The sequence below is a fragment of the Ovis canadensis genome, chromosome 24 (genome assembly GCF_042477335.2).
Source record: "Ovis canadensis isolate MfBH-ARS-UI-01 breed Bighorn chromosome 24, ARS-UI_OviCan_v2, whole genome shotgun sequence".
Lineage (NCBI taxonomy): Eukaryota > Metazoa > Chordata > Mammalia > Artiodactyla > Bovidae > Ovis > Ovis canadensis.
Window position 1 is genome coordinate 46,033,285 of NC_091268.1, and position 27,834 is coordinate 46,061,118.

Genomic DNA, 27,834 nt, shown 5'->3' on the forward strand with positions numbered 1-27,834 from the left:
CTAGAGCATATCGTTTTTGGATAAGTCAACGAGGGTCTTACAAGTAGCAAGATACTAAGCATGGAAAGCTATCTTCCCACTAAGGATGAGTACGTATCAAAGTGTAGCCTCCAAGCCAGAGACGCCAGTCAGCAGAAGGCCTCCCTAGTCTGCAGAATAGAAAGTCGTGCAGCAGACACACCTTGTTTTCTTAGATTTGGGAAATAGGAAATAAAAACAGAGGCAGAGCAGAAAAAGAGAAAAGTCAATAACATCTGTACATAAAAATCATTAAAGTGGTTCACAGGGAACTATTAGTTAACATTGTTAACTACCTACTATGTGAGGCTTTATTAAGAGTTTTACGTGTATTCTCATGCAATTTTCATAGTAACCCTGAGAAACAATACTATGATAACTACTTTATATGCAAAAGAAAAAAAAAAAAAAAACAAATCTTAGGTTAGATAACCTGCAAAGGGTACTTTTACCTAGCAAGTGACAGAAACCACAGTTGAATCAAACTTTATCTTCAAAGCTAGTAATGTTGCTTATTAAATCTACTCCCATCTAAATCTTACTGAAAATGCAAGTTTTAAGGAAATAACAGGGAAAAAAAGGATAAAAGTATAGATATTCCAACTAAACCTACATTGTCTCAAATTTGTTCCAAAATTTTTCTGAGAATGCAGGAGATACTGCTATTTAACAAGCAAACAAGCCAGGCACCATGCTAGGGACTTTAGATATGAATTCAGGTAATCTTCATAACAGTTCTACAAGGTGAAAAGAAAAAAAAAAAAACTTTCCACCTAGAATCATGTGGCCAGTCAAAGTTCCTCTCAAAATACAGGGCAAAATAAAGATATCTTCGATAACTAAAAACAAGTATATACTACTAATAGACACTCACTAAAGAATATTAAAGAAATTGTGAACAAAGACATTGGTAACCATATAGGTAAATCTAAAACACCACCCGTAAAAAGGATCAATTCAGTTCAGTTCAGTCGCTCAGTCCTGTCCAGCTCTTTGCGACCCCATGAATCGCAGCACGCCAGGCCTCCCTGTCCATCACCAACTCCCGGAGTTCACTGAGACTCACGGCCATCGAGTCAGTGATACCATCCAGCCATCTCATCCTCTGTCGTCCCCTTCTCCTCCTGCCCCCAATCCCTTCCAGCATTAGAGTCTTTTCCAATGAGTCAACCCTAGGAGAGCAACATCTAATATGTGTGTTTAAAAAAAGGTAAAACTAAAATATCGGACTTACTGCAGGGAGAGAAGTGATCAGACTTTAAGATTGCTTACTCGCATTATACAAGGGGATTAAGGTATGGATGAACTTTTCAAGGGAAACTACTAGCAGAGTACAAATGTAAATCCTTAAAAAAAAAAAAAAGTGGGAGCTTCCTGGTGGTCCAGTGATTAAGAATACACCTTGCAATGTAGCGAACATGGGTTTGATCCCTGGTCAGGGAACTAAGATCCCACCTGCCTCACAGCAACTAAGCCTACTCACTGCAACTAGAGAGTTCAAGGATCACAAGGAAAGATCTCGCATAACACAATGAACATCCCACATGCTGCAACTGATCTGACACAGCCAAATAAATAAATGTTTTAAAAATCGTTTTTAAATTTTGGGGGATGATGAAATGGAGTAACACAAACATGGGGGAAATGGTAGGATTTGAACCTGGATGCCAAGCTCCCAAACCAGCTGTAAAACATTACCAGCACACAACAAGCAATCAGCTCTCAGCAAACCACACACGAGTCCTCAGGAAACAAGCCTAAAATTCCTACCTGTTATCCCTTCTCAAAACTCACAAACACTGAAGATTCAAGTCCTCAATGATCGCCTCTATTCTAATACCAATTCATTGGGAAAGACCCTGATGCTGGGAAAGACTGAGGGCAGGAGTAGGGGATGACAGAAGATGAGATGACTGGATGGCATCACCAACTCAATGGATATGAATTTGAGCAAACTCCAAGAGACTGTGAAGGACGGGGAAGCCTGGTGTGTTGCAGTCCATGGGGCCACAAAGAGTTGGACGAGACTGAACGACTGAACAATGACATTCTATACCCACTTTTGGCCTCTACACAGGAAACCTTTCCAAGCAGGCTGGCAAGTCAAAGAAATGGTAACTAGAACCAGAGTTTTTTATAGCCAAAATTATTTTAAATTCCATCACTCTTTTTAATTTTGGATAAAAATTAACGATCTGCTCACAAAAGCTCTCTCTTTCTCACATCAAGGGAGCAGTGTTAACCTCACACCTGGACCCTCTTCACTGCTCTCCTATCGAACACATTTTTAAGTATGTTTTTGTCAAGAATCTTTAATTATGTTTCACAATTGTGTCTTCCTTTCTTTCAGCTGCCTAAATTTTCAACTGCAGGGTCTTGGAGGTAGATTAAATAAAGATAAGCTCTTGTCAGTCAGAGCTGGCTTCTCTCCCTCCCCTCACCTCCTCTGGTTACCAGATCCAAATGCTGCCAATCAAGGAAAATCCTGCACATCAGCTGTCATTCATTCCTGTCTAAATGATGCCGGTCAGACTTCATTAGGAACAGTGTCCTGATCAAAAGCTACAGCCAATCATGTCCACAAAACATAGAAGCAGCAGCTGGTCTTGTCTAGCTGGTGTCTGGCACAATTCCCACTCCTGGAGGGTGAGAGCAGGGCCAGCCACACCTCCCCAGGGCCAAGAAGACAGCCAGTCGCGTCTCTTGCACATTTCAGGTCGCTATAAACTGCATGTCTTCTGTTGACATTGCTCTCACCTCACCAGCCCACTAAAGGTAGCCTCAGACTTAATTATTAAGCCTTCTGAGCCATGAAGACAACTGGGAATTTAGCAGTCCTCTCATTCATTAGCTGGTTATGCCACTGAGGGATTGAAGCCAAGCTGCTTATTTATTTCTGATCCTCCAAACTGCAGGTTCAGCCCTCCCCCAAATACCCACCCTACACACAGAGAACAGAGGGCAGCCACCATTCTACACAGCATCACATCATCCACACTCTCTCAAAAACAGACCACACAGACTACATCAAGGACATACTAAAGAATCAGCACAAATCTGAGAGCAAAAGCCTCAGAGACCTAATTCTTTCAACTCAAATGTTTATTACTGTTCTTCATGACATTTGTTTAAATGGAAGAAACAGGTAGAGGGTTTTTTGTTTGTTTGTTTGTTTTTTTAATGCAGCCATTAAACACTTAAAAAAAACAGGAAGATAGAAACTGAGTAGAATCTGGTTTGGGTGATTGTTTTGTTTTCAACTGGTCAACTCTTTACACTCTGGCTGGACTATCCTGCATGTCCCCAAGGTAGGGTGCAAGAAACTGTACGCCAGAGATCATCCATGCAGTCACGCTCTGAAAGCCCAGACGGTGCACCCACCCCAGGAACCTGGCTGCGCCGACATGCAGGTGTGGAACGACTCAGAGGTGGGCCATTCATACAGAAAGAGGCATTTGCCTGGGTTCAGAGTGAATCAGAAGTTCAGTTATTAGTAAAAGAAGGGGTTATTTAAATGTATGATTTCATCCTAATTAAACCTAATGGGGGAGAGAATTTGCGTTTAGCTGCCTAGTAAATAACTCACTAACAATAGTTACTTCACTATTGATATCTGAAAAGTATCAGCAAGATAAGGTTTTCAGGGCAACAGAAGAAGGTGATGTTGGTGGATTGCTGCCCCACTCACCCACATACCCCACACCATATCGGCCACCTCCCCCTGCCCCAGCCAAGATCATAATCTTGGTTTTACACCATATTCCTTTCACAACCTCAACCCAGGCAAGAACCTAATAAAACACTGAAAGCTTAACAGGCCCGAACACCTAACAAAACCACCCAGGGACACCAGAGAGCATCCTGCATGTACATTAATAACTGCAGGATATCTGATTAGGAGAATGCGAAATAAGAAGCCATTAATAGCAGCCCTCATCTCCCTCCTCCACACTGATTACCAAAAGAACAGCAGCAGCTGAATCACAACTAAATCCTATTCATAAGGGACCTGGGGCAACAAAGAGGAAAAAAAAACCGTTAGAGTAGTGCTTCTCCAGGGAAGCTGCTCTAAGTCGTTTTGATTCTGGCATCAATCACGTCTGCCACAAACCAATAAGCATGTATAACACAAGCAAAGACTAGATTCCTCCCCTCCCTTCCTGGGTTCAGCACAGCACACCCAGCATACTTAACTGTCCCTACCAACCGCACTGCTACTTGCAAGGGCCCCAAAGGAAGCCCTAGGTCCAGAGACACACAGGCTCAAATGTTCACCCTCAGAGTACAATCGGTATCAGTTAGAAGATGGAACCGCTGGCCTCAGGGCAGACTACTTGTGAGGTCTCAGTAGAACAGACCAACCACGTGACTTCGAACAAATGTTTTACACTCTTTCTGCCTCAGTTTCTTTATCTGTAGCATAACTGTCCCCTGGAGTTATTGTGGAATCAAATGAATTAAATCACAGTGAGCACCAGAAGGGGGCTTCCCAAGTGGCAGCAGTGGTAAAGAACCCGCCTGCCAACGCTGGAGACGTAAAAGACCTGGGTTCTATTCCTGGGTCAGGAAGATCCCCTGGAGGCGGACATGGCAACCCACTCCAGTATTCTTGTCTGGAGAATCCCATGGACAGAGGCGTCTGGCAGTCTACAGTCCATAAGGTCGCACGGAGTCAGAACAAGCCTGAAGCAACTTAACAAGCACACTAGGAATAGCACCTCCCATCATGAGTTAGTGCACACTCCCTCCTTCCTCCTCCTCTGTCTACATACAAAGGAGAGGGTAGGAGAACGATGGAGAAAGGAAAGAAAAGGGGAAGAGGAGGAGGAAGATAAGAAAGAAGAAAAAAGCTTGATCTTAAGTATGTGGCTTAGATATACAGATGAGAAACCCAACAGTGCCCCCCCATCTCCCCTGCACTGAGATGTACCCCACCCCTAATCTTTCAAAGTCACAGCTTTCTCCTCCTGGTTTAGCCGTGGAAAGACCTGAATTCCCCTCTGCTACAAGAAATCTCAGCAAAAAAATTGTTAGAGTTTCCCTAATCCCAGTATTTTGAGATTGGTGAGTCATCTGTGAATTCCCAAACTTTCTGCAACTCAAAATGAATTTTCTGGTAGAGAGCCAATGTTTCCAATTTGATTTGGCAAAATATATCCAGTTAGGATGTTCTCTCAATGTAATTAGCAACATACTGTCAATGAGTAGTTCAGCTATTGACAATACCTGTTGCAATTTAATTTTAAATGTCAATGACTTATTTGGATTCACTATAACAGGGCCCTGATACATTACAAACAAGTATCCTACAACAACAGGATGGATGATGAAAATAAGAGGGTGAAGGAAATCAATAGGACTGTACAAGGGTCTGCCAAATACCCCTATGCAACTATGCCTAGGGGGCTTCCCAGGTGGCTCAGTGAAAGAATCCACCTGCCAATGCAGGAGAAGCTGCTTCAATCCCCAGGTCTGGAAGACCCCCTGCAGAAGGAAATGGCAACAGACTCCCATATTCTTGTCTGGAAAATCCTGTGGACAGAGGAGCCTGGCGGGCTAGTCTATGCAGTCGCAAAAATTGGACATGCCTTAACAGCTAAACATCAGCAAACTATGCCTGGAGCAGGGCCGGCTCCCTCTCCCAGGCACAGCTGGGGATGCAGGGAGTGTCACTGCCACCGTCCTGTCAGCTGATGCTACTGTTCCTGGAAAGACATGAGTACAACAGCAGGCCCGTGTCAGGGGACAGGTGACGCTGAGCAAGCAAGATGACTTTGAACAAGTTATTCAGCCTCTCTTCCTTAATTTCTTCACCTATAAAAGATAATTGTGAGGACTACATAAATAGACATATATAAAAGCACTCAGCACAATGCCCGGTACTTGACAATAGTTCAATAAAATGTTAGCCTCTCACCATTAAGTCAACCAAGTTAAAATTGGTATTACTTTTTTAAACAGCAAAAACAAAAACAAAAAACCCTCACACACTATAGCAGAGTGTCACGAATGCATGTGTCTGTAACACAGGGACTTGAGTAAAGCAGATTCAGCCCAGATAATAACTGTGGAGGGTGGTGGCCTCCATGGCACCGCAGGAAGCCCAGCCCTTCTCTCCAGCCCTTCTCTCGTGCACACCTGCTCTCAGCACCAACTGGAACTCAGCATGGATCATGCCTATACTGCCAGAATAACCCCAAATCTGGATTTTAAATGAAATTTCCTAATTTTTAAATGTTGACAACTGTCTCCAAAACGTTTGAAAATCAAATAGGTCCAATGAACCATACTGTGTGGCTGGACCAAGGCTTCTGAACTGTGTGTGGGTCTCTACCGTCCAGACTAACCCACAGGACCTGCCTGGGTAAAACCCATATCCAAAGTTTTTACTCATTTCCCATGGGAAAGCCTTACCATTGACCAAGCCACAGAGGGACCCACAAAAAGTCTAGGATGTTCTCCAAGTCACAGGCCAAGGAGTGGCCAGGCCTGCAGCAGGTGCCTTCTTGATGACTTTCGGCCTGCTCACTAAGAAGGGAAGTGGATCATTTATGAGCTGTAAAGTGAAAGTGAAGTCGCTCAGTCGTGTCCGACTCTTTGCAACCCGTGGACTGTAGCCCACCAAACTCCTCCGTCCATGGGATTCTCCAGGCAAGAATACTGGAGTGGATTGCCATTTCCTTCTCCAGGGGATCTTCCCGACCAAGGGATTGAACCCAGGTCTCCTACACTGCAGGCAGACGCTTTAACTTCTGTGCCAATGAATCAGCTTTAAGCTGACACTGGATACTACGAGAATTTACATCTTCTCTGAAACAATTCAAATGCATTTCATGCATAATAGCGGGCAAGGATAAAGATGAAGTGGAGCCTAACACTTCAGAGGCTCCACAAAATATCCTGACTATCTAGGCCATAAACCTACAAAAAATTCTCACTTCTCTCCGTGAACAGGAACATACCACAACTGAAAAATCATAGGAAATACCCAACTCAAATCATCAGCCAATAGGCTTCCCACTTCGCGTGCCTGGGGTATTTCACTCTCTTCCTAATGGGACTTTGGTTTACCACAATCTCTTTGATCTCCTTATTCTCCTTTGCCAAACATGTTTTGGGAAGGAGGAGATGAGAGCCATGGAGTGAGGGTGGATGGCATGGATAATCAGATAGACAGGCGGTTAAATGAGAAATCTCAAGGACTATAAGGGAGAGGGGGAAGGTTCACAATGTATCCTCTTAGATAAATTTCACCTTCTTCAACATATTCATGTATTCAATATTCACTGAGTACCCATGAATGACAGGTGTTGTTCTAAGTGCTGGAAATGTAGCACCAAAGAAACAAAGTCTGTGCCCTCTCAGAGTTTATATCCTCCAGTCATTCATGCTGAGATCTGAGATTTACTCTTCAAGGAAGACACCGTAGACTTTCTGGGTCAGAAAGGATCTTAGCAATCTTCTCATTCAGTAGTCCTGAAAGCGAGATCCAGATTTCCTCCAGTGCTTTCATTAAACCAACACTTTACTAAGCCCCGTCCACTGAGTCACCCGTATGCTACTATCTATAGCAGCGAACCTCTCAGAGCTCACCAACACCCTGCTGGAGCAGAGAGGGGGACACCTGCACAGCCCCCTTCACTGAAGAGAACTCACTGCAGCGCAGGCAGCTCCAAGCTTCTAGGGAAGGGCCCCACTAGCTTCAGGGAGAAGAGAGGCTTAAGCTGCCTATGCCTCTCAGCCTGCTTCCACTTGAGCGCCTCCATTCTCCTTCTCTTATTACCGGGCTGCCTAAGTCAGATTTCTCTGGAAATCTGAAATCAAAAAATAATAGTTCCACAGGCTACAAATAATCTGAAGTCAAAGCAGTATGTCATGAAGGCTGTAGGTCCACTGGTCTCCTATATTAGACTTATTTCTTTTTACCATCCACTTGTTAGTCTCAGGTCTGCTCTGGGGGAACCGCCAGAAGTGCAAGCCCTCCTTTACACGGTAACTCTCCAAGAGTTTGAAGAGAGCACCTGGGTTACCTCCTCTTCTTCTCAGGCCTGATACCCCAGTTCCACCATTCACAATGACAGATTTGTGGCATCTGCCCATTCAGATGCCTCCTTATTCCTTTACCATTATTACTGATATAAAAGTTACCGGACTGGCAAAAAAGTTCATTCTTTTTGGCCAACCCAATATATAATGAAGAGTCTGTTTGGGCAGTGATACTATCCTACATAAGAAGTTTTTGCAGAATGCTCTACTTATTTGACCCCTCACAAAATCATACTAGGTGAAAGCTTTGACAAAAGAAAAGTGTATTCTACAAATTATCCATGAAAACCTGGAGCTTTGGGAGGATAAAATGGAGTTGTCCGAATAGCAAATGTGCTTGGTCGTAAGAATCAGATTTCCGGATCCTATCCCAGACCTGCTGAATCAGAATTTCCAGGGGAAGATGCCTGGGAGTCTGCACGGTTAATATAACCTGCATACGGTTATTTATTACATAAATATTTTATGACTAAAATGTCTATAAAATGAAAAGACTGAAATGCAGAAAAACAATACTCTCAACACCTGCACGTTTAATAAGAGGAGATTTTTTTTATGACTTGTTCCCTCTCATTTGATTATAGTACATCAGTTTCTACTTCTCCTTAAACCTGTCACTAGTTCCCTCTGCCCCAAGCCCCACTGATAATCAAAGTAGAATCTGGTTAATAGAATACACTGGAGACTCCTGCATTTGGAAGCAGAGAAGAAAAATCAGTGTCTCAGACAGAGACTCTCAACTGAGAAGATCTCAATTTATATAAAAATCTTCTCAAAGCCCTTATAATCTCACTGACCATCTGTAGCACAGAAACGTATCCTGGAATTAGTGATACTAAGTGGTTTCACAGCAGTAGATACTCTGGAGACTTTAAAAAAAAGAAAAGGAAAAGAATTTTCTGTATTGCACTTGAAGAAGTCAGTTAAGAAACTACCATTACAATGAAACCTCCCAGACATTCCAGAACAACAACAAAAAAAAACTTAAAATATCTAGCTTGGTCACAATGGTATACATAAAGCCCAGATTTCTCCAGCCATGGGGTTTAACAGGATTCCCACTATCTATACCTTCCTTATGTCCCTCATCCCCAGTGATTCAAACTCTATGGAGAAAACAGGACTCTATCTAATTACTTTGAAGCAGATTGAAAAAAAAAGTCCTCAGCACCAGCACCAGAAGAGACTTTTTCCCCTTACCAAAGACCTTAAAAAAAAAATGGAGAGGAACAGAGAGTTATTATTGGCACCTGATCTACAACATCAGAAAAATGGCAGCCCTTCAAACTCCACACGTGGAAGAGCTCTTCATTTTAAGCTGAAAATGGGGAATTAATTTTCAAGTCTCTTGTCTAAGAGACAGCTTTTAAAAAGGTATTAACCTACATTTGGAGATTAATGCAAACACAGCCATCTTGTTTTAGTGGGTACAATCCAACTTTTATTAAGACAAAGATGGATTCAGAGTAATTAAGAGCTTGTCCAATATCCAGAATTTTATGACTCTAAATATTAGCGAAGCTGGCATTCTTACCAGCTTCGCCTCAGAGCTACTGCATTATAAATCCTTGGTGGTAATGAAACACCAGCTAAAAAGAGGTTGAATAAGTCTCATTTAAAAAAACAGCTTTCCCGTGGAGAACTATCCTTACTTTAATATAATGTATAGCCCGTTAGAACATTAATACTACTGGAAAAAAAAGTGAGTGGTTTGGGATTTGCTGCTAAGGAACCCCAAAGAAGATAAACAAACCACAGAAACTGTGTTTTAACAACAGTGAATGTTGAGAAACTCCCTGGTACCAAAGTCTAGGAACACTTTGCTGACTGGGGCAAGAAAAGGACAATACACCCACTCTGGCGATGCTAATGGTAGTTTACCTGTGAGGCTCATCCTTAACACTGTCTGCTGTTTATACAATGTAGCAAAGTCATGGATATTGTTTTAATTTTTTTAAACTTTTTAAAAACATCCCAATGGGGTGCTCTCTTCTGCTACCCAAATATTTTTTTAAATGGTATCAGGCTACAGCCTTGACTACTCCCTTCTCAGAGAAGGTTCCACTAGGGTCACCACATTCAAACATCTTTACCAACTGGGCTGAGGGGACACCTGGGCAATATGGTCAAAATATTGACAACTGGTCATCACTTTTATAGACTTCATAAAATCAAAGACTCTTACATTTAAAGTTCCTAATGCAAACTTCTTCTGTACTTAAAAGGCCACAAAGAGTTAATCACACAGGATCTACATCACAGCTTTACAAAAACAGTTTTCCTCTCTGTTCTGTTATCAAATTTGCCACCCAGTGACGACACTGATGGGAATGCCGCGGATTCCTATGCCCTAGTCCCCAACAGCTATTATCTGAAAGCCTGTCATCTCTACCATCTTGGGAGGGAAATAACACGTCACCTGTGGGCACCTCACCTGAACCAAAGCCAACTCCCCACATCCCAAAAGTATAAAGAGGACCAGGCAGAACAGACTAGATGAAAACATATCCGGCCCTCCATAATTAGCAAAACCCAAGCTGCTAAGTAGAACTGCCTTTTTTCTTCCCAGAGACATCCTTAAATGGAAACTAAAGCCCAATCTATATTCAAGGAAATAGCACTCTCACCTTTCTCTATACACTAGGACTTCTCTGCCCCATGAGAAACAACATCCTCTTCCTTTAGGCACAAACATTAAGAACAAAAACTGTACCAAGAAAAATAAATTTATATTGAAGCATCATACTTTCTTGGACTATTCAATGATACTGTCAGAATATAATAAGTTGTCTCTTAGGGGATGAATGAAAGTAGCATTTTCAAAAATGAACAAAGAAATTTTTTTATTAAATATCTTTGCTTTTTTTTTTTTTCTCTATAACATGACTACTTTCTGTTCAAGAGAGAAATGGAAACCTAATGTTTGGGCCTTGTCTACTGAAATCACTCAGTCCCTCAGTTATGTCTGACTCTTTTGCAAACCCCAATGGAGCCTACCAGGCTCCTCTGTCCATGGGATTTTAATGGTAAGAATACTGGAGTGGGTTGCCATTTTCTTCTCCAGGGGATATTCCCAACCCAGATCAAACCTGCATCCCCTACATTTGACCACAAGCAAAACCTCAACATCATTTCTAAAAATCAAACTGGAAATATATATGTATATAAACTGAGAACACACAGGACACACAGAAATACACCTGTGGTCGACCACGAAAAGAAATTCTAAGGGAAACGAGACTGATTCAGTCAGAGTCTTCCACAGAGCCAGCATCCCAGTGTTTATTGAGCCTCCATATATGCACCCCTCCAGACTGACCACAGAGATCACACTCCACAAGCCATATTTACTTATTATAGATCAAGTTTATTTCCTTGAGGTAGGGTTCAATCACTGAACCTGCTCTGAGAACCTATGTGAAACTATGCTCCACCTTTACAACAGCAAGAAACAAACACTTTAGGCAAGGTATCAGGGTCTTAATGAGCCTGCCATAGCACCCTGCATGACAACTTGCCCCCAAAGAACAATTTTCATTTTTTCAGTGAATACATCTTCAGTTCAGTCCAGTCGCTCAGTCGTGTCCAGCTCTTTGCGACCCCATGAATTGTAGCACGCCAGGCCTCCCTGTCCATCACCACCTCCCGGAGTTCACTCAGACTCACATCCATCGAGTCAGTGATGCCGTCCAGCCATCTCATCCTCTATCGTCCCCTTCTCCTCCTGCCCACAATCCCTCCCAGCATCAGAGTCTTTTCCAATGAGTCAACTCTTCGCATGAGGTGGCCAAAGTACTGGAGTTTCAGCTTTAGCATCATTCCCTCCAAAGAAATCCCAGGGCTGATCTCCTTCAGAATGGACTGGTTGGATCTTCTTGCAGTCCAAGGGACTTGCAAGAGTCTTCTCTAACAACACAGTTCAAAAGCATCAATTCTTCGGCGCTCAGCTTTCTTCACAGTCCAACTCTCACATCCATACATGACCACAGGAAAAACCATAGCCTTGACTAGACGGACCTTTGTTGGCAAAGTAATGTCTCTGCTTTTGAATATGTTATCTAGGTTGGTCATAACTTTTAATACTGAAGTTAAGAATTGTGTCCACTGCCTCCACATCTCTCTCCAACCCCAAAGAATATATACTTTCTAAGCATCAACACTATTGAGCTAGGCACAATGAGGTATGGGGGGAAAACTGCCATTTGTTATGCAAAGCACGTCTTAGCACAGCACTTAAAGTAATCCTCACAAAGAATCTGTTTCCTATTTTACAGATAAGGAAAGGGTGGCCTTGGCAAGCCAGAGACTGACTTGCCTAAAGTCACTTAAATAATAAACTGTAGAGCTAAAGCTCTAATATTGAAGGGTCTGGACCCTGTGTCACAGTGCTGTGTACAAGGACAACCCAGCTAAGTAAGATACCTTTGTACTCACACAGGGTTTTAGAGTTAAATTTGGATAAGATGACACTGGCATAAGGATACATCACAAAGGCCAACTAAGTGTACACAGCTGTATAGGGACCTAAAAGGAAGCGACCTTAGGGTGACAAGTAAAAACTCCATGGAACATTTAAAAATCCATTCTATATAATGCACCCAGATTCACAAATGAAAACCACCACATGAAAGGGCTCCAGAGGTGGTAAATGTTACATAAAGGTTAGCTTGATAAAGGTAGTGAAAGTGAAGTCGCTCAGTCGTGTCCGACTCTTTGCGACCCATGGACTGTAGCCCACCAAACTCCTCCGTCCATGGGATTCTCCAGGCAAGAATACTGGAGTGGATTGCCATTTCCTTCTCCAGGGGATCTTCCCGACCCAAGGATTGAACCCAGGTCTCCCACACTGCAGGCAGATGCTTTAACCTCTGCGCCACCAGGGAAGCCCAAAGATAGTGAAACCAGCTACAATTACTCGGCATTTGCTGTGGGTCAAGCACCCTGTTGAGCATCTCACAGACATTTTCTTAATTAAATGGCTCACCAAAATTCTGTCCATTTTATAACTGAGGAAACTGAGGTTAGAGAGGTTAAAACTACTTATCCAAAGTCAAGTGGTACAGTTAAGGTAAACAAGTCTTTCTGTCAAAGCCCAGGTTTTCAGGCTGCTTATATGTACTGCCTCTAGTGTTTCTATTTCCCCAAGTCATTTTTGTTATAGCATCCCCAAAGTCCTCACTAAGTACTCAGATCTGGGGCACATACTATATATTTTTGATGGACATCCTCAACTTGCAGGTTTTTCTATACCCAAGTCCCTAATATCCACAAATAATAAGGGCAGGGGTCAGCTTCAAAAAACTCCAAAGATCCCATGTGATCTCTTAACTACTGAGAAAAATCCAAGAAATGATGGTACACACATTCAATCAAAGGTTACAGCTACTTGGTATTTTAAACACTTCTGGCTGAGATTCTTAACAGTGCTTAAGAGAAGACTTAAGTGCATTAAAAGGAAATTCTCTGTACATTTGTTATTCTCATCCCAGCTTTATAGATGAGTAAACACAGACTTGTAGACATTACCAGAAACTGAGACAGGAATTCTGACTGTTTGTATTCCTCTCCCAAGGCTCGTGAATAACACAAGCTCCTGGTTTAACCCAACTGTCCTCACTGTACTGCAGGTGAGAAGAGGGTACATAAACCAACAGAACTCAAATGGATCCATAAAATGCTTTTAATTAAACCATAAGAAATATTAGCTGGTAGAAAACAAAACTGGTGTTAGATCTTTGAAAGGATGACTTTGTTCATCCTAGGGTAATAGAAGCAGCCAAAAAAAGAAAACAAAACTTCAACCTCATGAATTCCTTTTTCTATAATGAAAAACTAGAATAAAAAGTTACAAGCCAGGTAAAGTATTCATGACAAATATTGCAAAGGGTTAATATATATGTGTGTGTAAATATATACACATACACACATATGTAAAACATACAAAGTTCACATCAGTTAAGAAAAAATTTCGATCCAAAAACCAGTAAAAGGCAAACATAGATGGAGTTCAATTAGTACACAAAATAAACGGCAAGCATAGCTTTTTAGAGATACAGTTATCAAACAAATTTAATACCTTTTTATCTCTAAAAATTTAAATAATTACAATTTTAAGGCAAGTATACTTTATATTGCTGATGATAGGCTACAGTGTAAAAATAATATACACTATAAAGAGAGTCGGAAAAGACAATGGAAATCCACTCCAATACTCTTGCCTGGCAGATCCCATGGATGGAGGGGCCTGGCAGGCTGCAGTCCATGGGGTCGCGAAGAGTCGGACATGATTGAGCAACTTCTCTTTCACTTTTCACTTTCATGCATTGGAGAAGGAAATGGCAACCCACTCCAGTGTTCTTGTATGGAGAATCCCAGGGACAGGGGAGCCTGGTGGGCTGCCATCTCTGGGGTCGCACAGAGTTGGATGCAACTGAAGCGACTTAGCAGTATAAAGAGAGTGCTGTGGTTAGTCACTCACTCCTGTACAACTCTTTGCATCCCATGGACTCTAACCTGCCAAGTTCCTCTCTCCATGGGGAGTCTCCAGGCAAGTATACTGGAGTGGGTTGCCATTTCCTTCTCCAATAAATATAGTAGACACTGAAAAAAAACTCTTAAAATAAAAAGCCACCCTCTTGTTATTCTACAACAGAGAATCTATCAAAGAAATTACGGAAGAGAATTTTACATGGTAAAAATAAGCTCTTTGTGATACAAGAGAACAAAATTTTAAATGTCCAGCATTAGAAGAACATAATGGCACAATCTGATATACTATTACGCAGTTACGAAATTATTAATTAAGATGGTAATATGGCAACATAGGAAATTACTTTTCAAATGTTAAACAAAAGAGAAAATTATTTGTTAGGATTCTACCACTGTAAAACTGATGTCTGCTTTACAGACAAATCCTAGAAATAAAGGTATTTAAAAAGAAAAAAAAGGGCTCCCCTGGTGGTCCAGTAGTTCAGAACCTACTTTGCAATACAAGCGACACGGGTTTGATGCCTGGTCTGAAAGATCCCACACTGCTGCCACTAAGACCATGCACCAGCATAACTGAAGCCCACTGGCCCTAGAGCCCATGCTGCGCTACAGGAGAGGCCACCACAGTGAGAGGCCTTCACATGCAACGAGAAAGCAGACCCTGCTTGCTGCGACTGGGGAGAGCCTGAGCGCAGCAACAAAGACCCAGCACAGCCAAGTAAGTAAATAAGCAGGGCAGAGGAAGGTTTCTTAAACAGGAGTCGGTGAACCTTTCTCCCTCTTACAAAATTATTAATAAAATAAATATGTATTGTTAAATATAATGGCAAATAGAGAAAGTAAAGCAGCTCTACTCCTACCCTCTGCCCACCTGCCTCCCTGCCTTGAAGAGAATATGTTTGTGCATATGTATGTGTGTGTGTGTATTCACAAAGGAGTTATAAGTTTGCTAACACCAAAGTTCTTTCTTGCCTAAGATAGCTCACCCCTCACAGAGAATTGAGGTTTGGAGTTGGACATGGCATATTTGTAATCTATTTAGAAATAAGAAAACAGTACAACTAACATGCCACACACACAAATACAAATATATCATCAATACTTGCTTTTTGTGTGCACTGTAAAATCCAGCTCACCAAAGGATTTTTCATGCTGTTTCTACTAGGAAAACACTCAAAAATCAAATGTTCATCTGAATTTCTTAACATCCCATAGCAGGTAGATACTGGCTATTTTCTAGAGAAGATTTTCCGTAACACTGAGCAGAAAGTTGAGATTAAAGCTCTGCCAGCGATGACTAAAATTAATTCTCTACAGCTGTTTAGGGAACGTGTATTTCAGAAAGAGGGACTCAGCTGACTAGCTTCAAACACTCTTCAAGAAGGAAAATGTATTTATTTAAAAAAAAAAAAGCCACAAGCAAACACCTACCAGCACACATAGCTTATATGTTCCCAAAGAACAGCATTATTTGACTGCAACTTTTTGTCCCTTTTTTCTTTAAAGCCTTTTAGGGAGGCAGAACTTCTGACAAAACTACCTACTTATGGTAAGAACAGATGAATCAGTGCTTTGATAAAACATTAAAATTTAAGAAGACATAAAACCTTCCAAAAAAGCAAAAAAAAAAAAAAAAAAAACTACACACACAATCATTTCAGAAGGTGCCTACCCAGTTCATTATTATGCAGATTTCACAAACATTTCCCTAATCAAGGAGAAAGCTGCTCTATAGAATAATGTGTTTTACCTGCTTTAGCAACCAAGAGCATTCCTTAGCTTTGGAGCCTCTGGTTTTTAGGCTAAGGGTGAGGAGATCCTGAGTGCCAAGACAGCACTTCAGCAAGGACACCACATGTCCCCCAGAAAATCGCCTAGACCACGCCGTTTCTCACTACCTTTCCATCGTGTCTATTCAAGTCTCCCTCTCTCCATAAGCACTGACAATCTCTTCCATTTGGGGGGTCCACCTGAACTCCTACACAGGCATTCCACTCCAGTAATCTACCAAGTTTCTTTTTTAGGGTACCATATTAAAATCCCATTAGCACATTAGTACTCAATCTTTGCTGCATCTGGAATAACTCGGTGAGTTTTGACAAATACTTGGATTCAACCTCCAAAAGATTCTGATTTAATTGGCATGGAATATGGCTTGAGTATCACAGAGATTTTTTATAAAGCACCCCACGTGCTTTTTATTCTAAAATTTTATATGAAAAGCACAAGAAGCTAGAATAGTCAAAACAATCTTGAAAAAGAACAAAGTAGGAGGATTCACACTACTTCATTTCAATACTTACTAGAGTATAAAAGCACAATAAGACAGACAAGGGTATTGGGAGAAAGACAATATGTCAATGGAGCAGAATAGAGTCTAGAAATAGACATAAGCAGGAACAGACTTAAAAAGACAACTGATTTTCAACAAAGGCACCAAGGATATTCATTGGTAAAAGAAAAGTGATTTCAAAGAATAATGCTAGAACAACTGGATAAATATAAGGGGGAAGACATGAACCTCAACTCCTAACTCACATCACACACAAAAATCAGAGATAAAACATAAACCAAAATATAAATGCATGTAAATGCAAAGAAGAAAACATAACCTAGATTAAGTAAAGATTTCTTAGAGATGACACACAAAACTCAAACATACAAGGGGAAAATAAGATAGACTAAACTTAATCAAAATTTAAAATTCCTGCTCATAAAGACACCACTAGGAAATTGCCTAATGATGCCTAAAGCCACAGACCAGAAGATGTATTCATATTACATATATCTGACGTGAGACTTGTACCAAAATACATAAAGAGCTCCTATAAATCAATAATAAACAGACAGTCCAACTTTAAATGGTCAGAAGATTTGAACAAACACCTCACAGAAGACAGTGTTTAATACCACTTAGTCATTAGGAAAATGCAAATTCAAACATAATGAGATCACCATTTTATCCCCACTACAATGGCTACAATTAAAAAGACTAGCAACACAAAATATTTTTGAAGATATGGATTAACAAGAACTCTTGTGCAATACTGGTGGGAGTTTAACCTGTACAACCACTTTGGAAAACTGTGGCAATTTCTTACAAAGTTAAATACAAGTACATACCTTATGACTCAATCTATGCAAACTAGGAATCTAGGACCTATGTTTACAATACAACAACAACCCTTATACAATAGTGCTTTATTAACAATGGTCCAAAGAAACAACTCAAATGCCCACCAAAAGAGAAACAGTTAAACAAATAGTTGCATATCTAACCCAACAGAAGACTACTTGGCAATAAAAGAAGAACTGAGTCATACAACATAGAACAACCTCAAAAATATTAACAAAAGAAGCCAAGTGCACAAAAGTACATACTATATGATTTCATTTTTATGAAGATCAAGAGCAGCTGTCATGACAGGAATCAGAACAGTGGCAGGAATGAGAAAAGACTGACTAGAGGTGAGGACTAAGGAATGTTTCAGGTGATGACTGTGTTCTCAGGCTGGCACATGACTATTTGTCAAAATTCACTGGTTTGCACACTTTAGTTTTGTGCATTTTACTACATGCAAACTGTACCAAAGAAGTTTATGATCCCCGGGTGATTATAACTTGTAGTTATTGATAAACTGAGGACCCCTGCAGGGAGTGGGAAGTAGAGGGGGCGGGGCGACCCCAACATCTCTCCCTAACCCCTTTCTTCATTTGTGCTCTCCATCAACCAGCATCACAATGATTTCTTGTGCAAACTAACACTGTGTGTGTGTATCCCGTATTTTCATATAACACCCTACATACTACACCCTGCTGCCCAAATTTTGCACATACATGTATGGCAGTGGGATACTGATTAACTGATCTGATCGTGGTACTTCCACATTACAGTGTACATCTATTTCAGGAAACACTGAAATCTGGGAGAACTAGCAACTATTTCCAACACACAACTCCCATAACACACCTTCTCAAATCTTCTTAGACAGTCCTCAGAGAGCCTGCACTCTGCCTTTCATTTGCCGCTACCCTTAAGATAAACCCAGGCCTCCAGCAACACTGTACCTAGTTACTTTCAGGATCTGAAAAGGAGGCAGGTACCTCCTCAGGCTAGTCTCTCCCTGGAATGTCAACCCTACCCATCTACATGGATACTCTTTCCTATCTGAAATATCATGGTCATGTCGCCTCCTTCATGAAGGTTTCTCTGATCTCTCTCCAAGCTGCAAGTGCCCCCTCTTCTATCCTCGCCAAGTACTTAATGAGCACTTCTAGCATATGAAGGCTATGTGGTAGGCGATCTGCTGGAAATAACAACATGCCTATCACACTCTTCTTTCTCTATTTGCGAGATAATTATGCTTACTTTTCAAACTTTTGTACCTTATTCAGGTGGACTCCATGAGAGCAGAGGGGACCAGCTTTATTTTAATGGTGGTAAAATCTGGTATACAGATAGTGTTTGGTATATTTCTATTGATTTTACACATAAATTAATAACCATACCATACCACCTTTCCCCTAAAGTCAGCTGGGACAGAGGAAAAAACAAAAACAACCAAAAAACTCCACAAGAGTGTATTTTAAGTCTGTGGTAAAGATCTACTTGGGTATTACTGGGAACTCTCAAACCGAACCTAACAATTCTCCTCTTTGGAATATCAAAGTTTAAAAACACTTCAGTTCTTTTTTCACTGTATCTGAGAGGCAGTTTGCCGCTTCAGAATGAAGCTGAACATCTCTTTCCCGGCCACTGGCTGCCAAAAACTCATTGAAGTAGACGATGAATGAACACTTCATACCTTTTATGAGAAGAGTATGGTCACAGAAGTTGCTGCTGGTGCTGTGGGTGAAGAATGAAAGGGTTACGTGGTCCGAATCAGCGGTGGGAACGACAAACAGGGCTTCCCTGTGAAGCAGGGTGTCTTGACCCATGGCCAAGTCTTCTGCTACTGAGAAAGGGGCATTTCTGTTACAGACCAAGGAAGACTGGAGAGAGAAAGCACAAATCTGTACAGATGCCAATTTGAGTGTTCTCAATTCGGTCAATGTGAAAAAAGAGGAAAAGGATATTCCTGGACTCACTGATACTACTGTGCCTCGTCGCCCGGGGCCCAAAAGAGCTAGCAGAATCTGCAAACTTATCAGTCTCTCTAAAGATGATGTCTGCCAGTATGCTGCGAGAAAGCCCCTAAACCAAGAAGGTAAGAAACCTAGGACCAAAGCCCCCAAGATTCAGCATCTTGTGACTCCATGTGCTCTGCAACACAAACATCAGCATATTGCTCTGAAGAAACAGCATACTGAGAAAAATAAAGAAGCAGCTGCAAAATATGCTAAATTTTTGGCCAAGAGAATGAAAGAGGCCAAAGAAAAATGCCATGAACAGACTGCCAAGAGTCAGAGGCTCTCTGAGAGTTTCCACTTCTGAGTCCAGTCAAAAATGAGATGTTCTAAAAGTAACAAACAAATAAGATCCGATGTCAAAAAAGAACTTCAGTTCTTAAAATCTTAAAAAAAAAATATTCTACTTCTTCTGACAACTTTTTTCTAATATTATTTTTATCAACTAATGTTATAAGGAGGCAGTTGCTAGATACTTACGTATCTGAACTGTAACAAATTAAAATTCAAAATAATGTTACAGGACTTTTCTGGTGGTCTAGTGACTTGGGATCCGCTTGCCAATGCAGGGTACATGGGTTCAGGAAGATTCCAGACGACTCGGGCAACTAAACCCGTGCGCCACAACCACTGAGCCTGCACTCTATAGCCCGTGCTCTGCAACAAGAGAAGCCACCACAATAAGAAGCCCAAGCATCACAACTAGAGAGTAGCCTCTGCTCACTGCAACTACAGAAAGCCTGAATGCAGCAACAAAGACCCAGCACAACCTAAATAAGTAAATAAATCTTTTTAAAAAGAACACGTTATAAAATAATAATGTACACATCAAGAAAGCAGAACAGATGTCCTCTCTAGATATTTACCTCCACCAGTTGTTTCTCTCCAACCACATCCTTCATCCACTTACTCAACATTTCTCAGATTTGTATATGGTTGACAATAATAATCCCAGTCCTAGATGATGACTTGAAATTATTTGTAAAGAGGGTAAAAAATTTACCACTGGGGAATTTTTGTGGTTATTAATATTTATCCCTAAGCAGTAGCGCTCAATCAAATGTTTTTCCTTCAGCTCAGCAAAACAAACCAGAAAGCTAACCAATCCTGTAACCTTGAATCCTGATGCGACAGTTTTTGCTTTCCGCGCCTTTAAAAGTGCAATGTTTTCATTTCCCTGCAAAAGTGCTGATCCAGAGCAGGAGACAACAGCAGTCCTGTGGATATCATTTGTAGTGGAGAAAAGGAAACGTGAGAGATTAAAGAGACAGCTCCCTCAAAGGCCAATGATGAAATGCTTCATGGTCTTTTGAACAGAAGCTTCTTTGAAATAACGAAAAAACAAAACTAAAGATTTGCACAGACCAAAGTCTACAGCAGGGTGTTCTGCAACAGTCTTGCCTCTAACAGTTCTTAAAAGCCATGAAGTGGTGAAATCACAGAGTCTACAGTAGAAAGGAGTCCGGAAATCGTCTAATCATTTTACAGCAAAGAAACTGATGGTCAGCAAGGAAACAGGATTCACCCATGGGGATGTAACATACAATATTGGTGGCGGGTCAGGGGTGATGTCCAAGGGGGTCTGACTCCTCCAGTTGAGAGATTTCTTTTCGCCATCATCACCGATCACCAATCTCCCTTGCTGGCTGTCACTCGGAAATTCCCTGGAGACCCCTCTCCTGCTTGCTAGGATCAACTGATTCTGTCGTTTCCTCTTGGGTCCCAACCACCATCCCCTACCACTGTGCTGCAGGCATCTACCCTCTTCCCAGGTGATTCCTAGATACTCCAAGAAGCTCAGCTTGACTTCTGCAGCTGCCTGAGGAGGCAGACTGAGACCCCTTATCCATTTCACTGAACTACCATTAGAGTGTAATGAGCTGTTTCATATACAAGGCCAGTGGACTGGGGTACTGAAGCTTCCTACAGTCCACCCCGTACCCACTGAATCATTTCTAGCACCAAGTCACTTTCTGACACAGCAAGCAGAAAAGCCTTGGTTTTGCCAGCCTTTCTTGCGAAGCCTTAAAACTGCCAATGACTTCTGAGAAAGCCAGGAATAACATCAACTAACATTTAAAGAGCATGTATTGCAAGCTGGTCCTTGGGCGAAAGCATCTACATGTATTTACTGTATATTTCTCACAACCACCCTAGAGAAGGTGCTATTACTATCCTCCATTTTACAAATGCAGAAACTAAGTAACTTTCCTCATGGTCACATAAGTACTAAGTGAGAAAGCTGGAATTGGGACCTAGTTCTAGGACTCTAGGAACATTACTTAATATTGGACACTAAGCTGTTCTATCCTTTGCCCAAGTTTAAACTCTACAAAATGGACCTATTTCAAAGCAATCCTTAACATTTCTTTCTTCTTCCTTATCCAAGTGAAGAAAGCACTCTAAAATGTAGAGTATCCCACATATCCTGAAAGATCTCAGGGAGCTATGCAGCCTATACAACACTCTGTATTAGACCACAAGTCAACTACTCCAAATGACCAAGGCTGAAGTGCTGGGGCGGGGACGGGGGGATGCGCCTCCTGGAGCTGCTGTGAATGACGGGGTAAAATTCAGGATAAAGTGTCCAACTGCCTGGTACACAGCCCTTTGGAACAAGAACTGCTGCGACCTGCAGGTTAATACCAGGAGCACATCCGACATGATCAAATCCTCCTTTTGCTTCTGCTCTGCAGTAGCTCTCACCAACTGCTGACACAGAACCTGTTGTGACATAGAGACTATAAGCAGCAAAAAGTCGCTCCTATTCTGTCTGCTCTTAAGAAAAAAAAAAAAAAACTGTGCAGGCCACCTCTTAGAAATGGTCATATTTTCTCAGGGTGTGAGTGGCTCTGATACTTTGTTGACACCACATTCCAGGAAAAAAGCAATTCCAGATCTATTTCTCCCCATATTTGTTTGTTTGCTGCACTGGGGGAGGAAGAGTATTTAAGATCTACTCTCCTCATATCTATTTCCATTAAAGGAAAGGACTCCTAACCTTATCCAGTATTTATAAAAGGAATTCATAAATTTCCCCAACAGTATACTTCGATCTGCACTTCAACAATGTAAGCCTATCAATAAAGTCCATTCTTGAAAGAGAAACAGAAGTGCAGGTAAATGAACTGTGTAAGGCCATGCAGCTGCTAAAACATCAGCTAGAGTAAGAATTCCTACCCACTTGCCAAGAGAGTTCTCGGTTAATGTTTTCTATTCTATGAACCAAAATGGCCTTTTCCTCTCCTTTTGTCCCAAGGGCACAGCTTTATCCCTATGGAAAAAACTAAACAGTAACAAGAGCTACTCATCTTCAACCTTTAGCCACTACCTATATACAGTACATCATCATGCATCCATAACAAAAGAAACTGCTTTTCATTCTTCTGTCCTTCAATGTGGAGGTCCCAAACTTTCTCCTGCATCCCAAGGTTAGAAAACACATCTACCCCTGCTCTACATCCTCTCTCTCTCCACTCTTCCCTCTTCTAATCCCTCCTTCACTGTATCATTCGGATATTGATTAGAGTTTTGGGTTCACCACTCCCCAAAAGGTAAAGTTCAAACTCAGCAACTTCCCCAATCAGATTTTGACTTATGTACCAAATGTCTTTCCCAACCGTACCTCCCACCCTGCGTGTCAGGTTTCACCACGCACCTGTGCTCCAGCAGTCAAATCAAGATCATTGATGGATTTCCAAACACAAGACTCATTTCTAAATCTCTGCAATGACATTTACCCTCTTTTGTCAGTCTTCAATATTCTTCCTAGTCTTGACCACCAAAACAGAACCACTTCAGCTCCAGTCTTGTGATGAATTGTTTAGTCTCTAAGTCCTGTCTGACTCTTTGTGACCCCATGAACTGTAGCCCACCAGGCTCCTCTGTCCACGGATTATTTCCCAGGCAAGAATAGTGGAGTTGGTTGCCATTTCCTTCTTCAGGGGACCTTCCTTACGAACCCGTGTCTCCTGCTTGGCACGAGGATTCTATACCACTGATACACCTGGGAAGCTCTCTGTGATGACTATTTCCAACTTATTTCTCAAAGCTCACAGCACTCTCTGCTGAGGTCGTCAGAATTACAACTATGTAACATATTGTAATACAGGAGAGCAACTGATTTCCCTTCTCATTCCAAGATATTACCACAGAGACTCCCTAAAAATCCACTCCACAAATGTGTATGGATTAGGAGCTGGGAACACAGTAAGCAAAACAAACTGGGTCTGATTTTCCATGGAACTTAATTCTACTAGAGAGAAAAGAGAAAAATATTTCTGTTTTCTACCTCGAGCACAAGTGCTGTAAAGAAAGGTACAGCAGAGAAAGGGAAGAAAGAGTGCTTGCTTTAGATTATTAGGGAAAGTCTCCCTGATAAGGAAGGTTCTATCAGAAAATTCAATCAAGTGAGGGAAGGACTCTCGAGGGTAGGACCATCTGGGGCAGAGTGGAAAGTAAATGTGGCAGCCCTGGGCAGAGTGGACAGCGGCAGGAGAACCCGAGCAGAGTGGCTTCAGGGGGCAAAATCGCCTGGAGCTGGCACCCATACAGCACACTACCCACACCTGGTCATTCTGAATCTCCTTTGGGCATGAATCTCCTGCTGCCATCCACTGTGACAACTGGATGCTCTCCCGCTGACGGCAAACACTGCCCACAACACACTGGTCCCCTCTCGCTGCGGCTGGTAAAGTCTTAGCTCCTCAATCTTAAACAGCTTCCTCAGGTTGAACTCCATTTCACCTTCTTTGGGTTTCTTCTGAATTAAGTCTAGAAAATGCTGTGGTCTTACTTTCACATTCTTCAAAACATTTCATAGCCTTTTCTGCTGCAGTTCCCAAAAGATCCTAATAAATCTCCCTGTAATACACGGGGCAGCCTTCTCCTTCTCCCATAATAACAGCAGAGGCTATCTGACTTCCTAAGCAGAATTTTCCTTCCTAAAAAGCAATATATCTGACTTCTTACAAAATTCTGCTCATTTTTTCCCCTCTGTTACTCCAAAGCTTAACTGTTACATGTCTCTACAGTTACTTCATTTCAAAGAAAAGTACCTTTGTTTAAGCAAACCGAACATATGGACTTATGAATTTACTCAAAAGATAAATTGGGCATGACTTTGGTTATAAATGGATTTTTCACTTTCGAAAATGATTCATAATATCATTACTATAAATGGCAAGCTCTATTTCATCCTAAATTTAGGAGTCAATTTTCACACAAATCTTAAGTATACATCATCAGGTCAGGTGAAGTATATGTGTACAATGAGATCTTTCCAAGAGCCAAGCTTGGTCTCCCATCATATATTCTTGGGAATATTATATTTAACCTCTACCAGTTCGGGCTGATTTATAATCATTCTATTGTGAAAGGCTATATATAATTCCTAAAATGCATGTTTCAACATGAAGATGTCTAAAAGTTTAGTAGCTATAAACCCATCAAACCAAGTAGCCTCCTGCTCTCTCCTGGCTGAGATTCCAGACTTATAATTGTTCAGGTAGCCAACCCATATGTTTCCATTTTTCTTACTCACATTACCATGCCAAATTACTTACACTGTTCTCTGCCACTTCTTACAGAACTCTTCTTGGACTTTTTCTATGCTCACACTGTCTGATCATCAATTTGCATGTCAGTTCCTTTTAACTGGATTCCATCCAACCAGAATTACAGCTGCCTCTCTCTATGAAAGAATAAAGTGATTTTTTCCTTTAACAATGCCAGGGTCCCTACCAGGGAATCAAACTGTCACTCCACTTGCTATTAATTATCCTGAGCTACGCCACTGTTTCCCTTCCTTCATAAAACCCTGAACCATATTCCTTCCCCCTGTGATTAACAGCAGTCATGATGATGCCTTACATCCAATGAGCCAACACAAGAGGGAAATCCAGGCATCAGGCATGGATGACAAGCAGTGACAAGAATATTCTTTAAGCAGAACATTTCACTAAAAGCAAAGTCTCTTATACGAAATAAATGAATCGTGAGGTTAAAGGCTTGTCTTATACATTTATAGGGCAAAAGATCCCTCAACTTCCCATGGCAGTCCATTGTACTATCTCAATCCACGAGGTTAAGACAGGTTTCCTGATACTTAAATCTCTTTAGCCACAATGTAAGCCTGTGATTTCTTGTTTCCGTGGTGATGGCAGAGATATTACCAGCCTCCTCTATGTAACAATTCCCCCAGCATTTAAATGCTCCTATTAAATCATCCTTCAGTTTCCCCTTCTTCGTGTTGTATCATACTCAGGAGAGGTACCAGGATGGAAAGGAGTCTCACGATAGTTTCATATGAGACCCAACTGAAGAAATCGAGATTTTTTTTTTTTTCAATTTGAATACTTGGGGGATGTGATAGCTGTCTTTAAAAAAAATTCTCAAGGGCTTCAAGTGTGAAAGAGGAAATTACATTTATTCAATATGACCCCAGAGAGTAAAATAAGAAAGAACCAATAGAAACCTGCAAAGAGAGGGACTTCCTCTCAATATAAAGCAGGAATTTTCTAACAGAAAAAAATGGAGCTGTTCAAAGAAGATATCATCTCCCAAGGCAGGCACATTCCATGTCAGCAAAGGTGCAACAGCCAGTTGGAAGAGATGTAATAATGTGTCTGTAGGCATCTGCAGGCCAGCCTGGCTACAACTATCTCTAGCTTCAACACTGAGATTCTATGAAACTGTAAAGGTTTAGGTGACTGGGGTTTTATCACAATGAAGAGGACTGAGGTTTTAAAGTAATGAGTGACAAGCCTTCCAACACTCACATACAAAGCACATACTCACAGGAAACAATTCATTATACAGGAAAGAGGGGGGAGGCTTTAAATAATTTCATTTCATAGGGAAATGAGCAAAAAATTTCAAAAAAAGTCTTTCCTACTGTGGAGGGGCTTCCTGGTAGCTCAGACAGTAAAAAATCTGCTTACAACACTGGAAACCTGGGTTCATTTCCTGGGTCAGGAAGATTCCCCTGGAGAAGAGAACGGCAACCCACTCCAGTATTCTTGCCTGGAGAATTCCATGAACAGAGAAGCCTGGTGGGTTACAGTCCCTGGGGCTACAAAGAGTCAGACACGACTAACAACAACTGTGGAGGGTAGAATAACGGCTCCCGAAAGATGCTCAAGGTCCTAATGCCTGGAATCTCTGAATATATTATATGCCAAAGGCAAATTAAGGTTGTAAATAAAATTAAGGATGCTGATCAGCTCATCTTCAAGGGATCACCCTGATTTGTCCAGGTGGGGCTAATGTAATCTCAGAGGAAGAGGAAGGGGTGACTGCAAGCAGGAAACAGAGATGGTGTCATGAAAAGGACCTGGCCTGCTACTGCTGGCTCTGAAACAAAGGCAGGACCACAGGCCAAGGAATGTGAGAAAGTGCTAGCAGCTGGAAAGGAGCAGGCAAAAAGAATCTCCCCTGGAGCCGCCAGAAGAAATGCAGTCCTGCTGACACCTTGACGTTAGGCCCAGAGACACTCCTGCTGGACTTTTAACCTACAAAACTGAAGATAATAAACCTGTGTTGCTTTAAGTCACCAACTGCATGGTGATTTTGTTACAGCAGCACACAGAAAACTAACAGACCCACCAAAGACCGTAATACACCCATACTTTCTCAGAAAGAATGGGTAATATTTGCTGAATAGTTTTAAACAATAGACTCTTAGTACCGTTCATCAATGATAATCTTTGTCTTTTATGAGAAGTACAGAAATCTATATGACAAGTGGAGGTCTATCCAGACCGATATACACTGCTTTAACAACTAGCTTTTAGGTTCCATAGCTCATGTTCATGTCACGTACCTGGCACATTCAATAAAATTTTAGTGACTTAAATTGAAAAGCCAAAGTTCAAATACCATCTTTGGCCCCCTTTGCTGCCAGGTACAAAAAGACTCTCGTTTTAGCCAGTGCATGACTATCATTTAACAATCTCACCCAAGAATTCAAAAAGTGGATGAACTCTTTCCAACCGCCCTCTGTTTAGCTTCTATAGTTAGCAAAAACTGGGACACTGCACATGTGGGCACATCTGAGAAACAGAGCCTTTCCAAACAATCATCTGTGCTCCCTGCTTCAAGAAGGAACAGCTCCAGATTACATTCCAAAAGATCTACTTCCACCCCACTCCCAAG

The 27,834-nt window shown here is 41.5% G+C and overlaps 1 protein-coding gene and 1 pseudogene across 2 annotated transcripts in view; one reads left to right on the forward strand and one right to left on the reverse strand.

Moving 5' to 3' along the window:
• The window catches only part of AUTS2 (activator of transcription and developmental regulator AUTS2), a 1,204,224-nt gene that overhangs the window by 1,064,229 nt on the left and 112,161 nt on the right, over nucleotides 1-27,834 (reverse strand). The gene's annotated exons all lie outside the window — the stretch shown is intronic.
• Nucleotides 19,282-20,003, forward strand: LOC138429443 (small ribosomal subunit protein eS6-like; annotated as a pseudogene).